Source organism: Sciurus carolinensis, chromosome 15 (assembly GCF_902686445.1).
Source record: "Sciurus carolinensis chromosome 15, mSciCar1.2, whole genome shotgun sequence".
NCBI classification, from domain to species: Eukaryota; Metazoa; Chordata; class Mammalia; order Rodentia; family Sciuridae; genus Sciurus; species Sciurus carolinensis.
In genome coordinates, this window is record NC_062227.1 from 67,735,087 (window position 1) to 67,739,000 (window position 3,914).

Consider the following 3,914-nt stretch of genomic DNA (forward strand, 5'->3'; position numbering starts at 1 on the left):
GGCCAGAGAAAGGGACCGATGACTGCCAGTAGAGAGTGGGCAGCACTTACCTGTCGCTATTGCTCTTGACCTAAAGCAACAGAGGCAGCATAACCATCCCCACCCCAGCCCATGGTAAACAAAATGCAGACAACACAAAAGAAAAAGAAATACAAGAATCAAGAAATACATTCTTAACGGAGGGCAGGGTAAAAGCAGAGAGGAGCAGGTGGTCAAGGCCACGGGGTGTCCTTCAGGGAACCACGAAGTCTTCACTTATCCTTAGAGAACAGACAGACCGGATAAGACCTGAGAGTGGTGGAACACGGGACTCAGTTTAGACCAACCGGATGGAAGGTGCAGAAAAGGAAACAGATACCATGCAACATGAATTTCAAAACTATCACTTTTCCAACTGGACAATGCACAGAGATGAGTTTTTATTGTGAGTGGATGTTTTATCCAACATCCTTTCTGCATCTGTCTGAATGATCGTACATTTTTATCTCTTTATTCTGTGAATGGACAATATCCATTGTTAATTATGTTTGTAAACCAACTTTGCAATCATGGAATAGACCCCACTGGGCCATCATTTGTTTCTGTTGCTAGACTTCGTCAGCAAGAATTTTTTTTTTTACATGTTATTTCTCTGTTTGTACATGGCGTAAAGGCATACCATTTGTGTAATCATAAATTTACATAGGGTAATATTGTTTGATTCATTCTGTTATTTTTTCCCTTCCCCCCACCCCTCCCACCCCTCTTTTCCCTCTATACAGTCCTTCATTCCTCCATTCTTGCCCCGCTCCCTAACCCTAACTCTAACCCTAAAACTAACCCCAGAATTTTTTTTAGAATTTTTATTATTTTATGTTTTTTTTTTATTTTTACAGACTGAATTTTGATTCACTGTACACAAATGGTTGTGCATGATGTAGATTCACACCATTCGTGTAATCATACATGTACATAGGGTACTGATGTCCGTCTCATTCCAACATCTTTCATACCCTGTCCCTCCCCCCTCATTTCTGTCTACTTAATCTAAAATTCCTCTATTCTTCTCTTACTCCCTACCCCCGCCCCCCCCATTATGTATCATCATCCGCTTACCAGGGAAAACATTCGGCCTTTGGTTTTTTGGGATTGGCTTATTTCACTTAGCATGATATTCTCCAGTTCCATCCATTTACTAGCAAATGCCATAATTTTATTCTTCTTTAGGGCTGAGTAATATTCCATTGTGTATATATACCACAGTTTCTTTATCCACTCATCTGTTGAAGGGCACCTAGGTTGTTCCATAGCTTAGCTATTGTGAATTGAGCTGCTATAAACATTGATGTGGCTGCATTACTGTTGTATGCCAATTTTAAGTCCTTTGGGTATAAACCGAGGAGTGGGATAACTGGGTCAAAATGTGGGTCCACTCCAAGTTTTCTGAGGAATCTCCATACTACTTTCCACAGAGTCTGCACCAATTTGCAACTCCACCAGCAATGTACAAGTGTGCCTCTTTCAAGAGTTTACAAAACTTAACACCAAAAATACAAAGAACCCAATCAATAAATGGATCAAAGAACTGGACAGACACTTTACAGAAGATATACAGGCAATTAACAAATATATGAAAGTGTTCAACATCTCTAGTAATTAGAGAAATGCAAATTAAAACAACTCTAAGATTTCATCTTACTCCGATTAGCAAATTTTACCTGGGATATTTACATGCATGCTCACAGTGAAACAGGTCTGTAATTTTCCTTTCTCATTGAGTCTGTAAAGTTTTGATATTATAGTTACACTTGCTTCATAAAACACATTGGGTGTGCTCCCACTTTTTCTATTTTCTAGAAAAGCATAAGATTGTTTTTATTTCTTCTTAGTAGTTGATAGAATGCACAAGTAAATCCACCTGAGCCTGGCATTTTCTTCGTGGTGAGATTTTTAATAACTGGTTCAATTTCTTTAATGTTCAGAAATATTTAGGTTTTCCATATTATTCTGTCAGTTTTTATAAGTTATATATTTCTAGGAAATTTTCCACTTCATCTTAATGTTCGAGCTTATTATACATAGGCCATTGTTCACAATATTCTCTTATCATTTGAACAACTATTAGATGTATTTCGAAGGTTGCCTCTGTGTGCCTTCTTTCTTTTCATAGATTTATGTTAGCAGGGGATTTAAATTTTATGAGTCTTTTCAGAGAATCAACTCTTGACTTTGTTGATCTCCTTTATTATATATTTGCTATTATATTGACTTCTGCTTTTATTTTTATTATTTTCTGCTTTCTGCTTTTAAATTTAAGATGGACAGCGAACTCATCAGTTTCAGCCTTCTTTTCCCACACATGCTTTTAATGCTATGAACGTCACCCTATAGATTTAGATCTTCAGCTGCATCCTGCAAGTTATTGATGAGTCATATTTTTCATTATCATCATAATCAAAATACTTCTTTGACCCACGGATTACTTATGAGTCTATTGGGGATTTCCTAGTGATCTTTTATTTACAGTTTAGTTCCAAGGTAGTTAAAGAACATACTCATATTTAGTCCTGACTTTTTTTTTTTTTTTTTTTTTTTTTGTATTGGTGGTACTGGGGATTGAACCCAGGGCCTTGTGCATTTGAAGCAAGCACTCTACCATCTGAGCTATACCCCCAGCCTGTTCTTTGGTGTTTTTTTAGCCTTACTTTATGATCAAATGTCTACTGGTTTTTATAAATGTTCTATGTACTTCAAAATAATGTACATTCTGTCATTGTTGAGAGCAATTTACTATGTATGACCATTAGGTTAATCTTATTATTAATATGTTTCAAATATTCTGTATGGTTGATTGGGTTTTCATTTTTGGTTTGTTTGTTCTAGCAGTTTTGCAAATAGGCAAATTTAAAGTGAACACTTCAATTGTGGATGTATTATTCTTAAAACTTTTTTCATATTTTACTTTGTATATTATGTCACATTGATAGGAATACATGAATTTAGAGTGAACATATCCTTAAAGTGAATTAAATCTTTATCATTATAAAGTATTCCTTTTTATCTCTCCAGCAATTTTTTTCTTTGCTTTAAAGTTTACTTTGTTATAATATTTACATAGCTAATTCTGGAATAATGGTGCTTTTAGTTTGCTTGCTTTCTTGTTTCATTTTGCTTTTTCCTGTGCAGGGGATCGAACCTAGGGCCTCAAACATGCTTTGCAAGTGCTCTACCACTAAGTAGCTGGGTACAAGTGTACACTACCACCCCTGGCCCAGGATTTGAGTTTAGTATTTGCATGGTGGATTTTTCCATATATATTCTCTTGGGTCTCTTGAAAATAGCTTGTAGTTGAATTTTATTTTTTAGCCCTATTTGACAAATTTAATTGAAACATTTAGTTCATTCTATGAATTAATTACCAATAGATTTAAATTTCCCTTTATTATGTGCTCATGATTAATTCTGCCTCTCCTTGCTTTTTTACATTTATTTACTTATTGTAGTAAAATATACATAACATAAAATGTGCTACAGTGGGACTAAGTACCTGTACAATGTTGTTCAACCACCACCACTATTCATTTCCAGAATTTTCATATTATCTCAGACAGAAACTCTGTACCCACTGATGACTTTCTATTCCATCTTCAGTTAGTTTGAAAGCTATATACTCTTATTAATCTAATAATTTTAAGTATCTTAAATTCTACAGCATGTGCCTTGATCTGTCAAAATCTGATATTAATTGATACTCATCCTGTTGCTGGACAACACAAACACCTTTAAACACTTTAACTCCTCTTACCTACATTTGTCTCTTAGGCTACTATTATACATTTTGATTCTGTATACAATTTAAATTCCACAAATGTTACAATTATTGTTTTATGTAACCAAAATCTATTTAGCTTCACCTACATATTTGCTGTTTTTAT

The 3,914-nt window shown here is 34.8% G+C and overlaps 1 non-coding gene across 1 annotated transcript; it reads right to left on the reverse strand.

Moving 5' to 3' along the window:
• Window positions 1-2,580: 2,580 nt before the first annotated feature.
• Window positions 2,581-2,653, reverse strand: Trnal-caa (transfer RNA leucine (anticodon CAA)). The gene has a single exon. It is a non-coding gene; the product is annotated as a tRNA-Leu (tRNA).
• Between the last annotated feature and the right edge of the window lie 1,261 nt (window positions 2,654-3,914).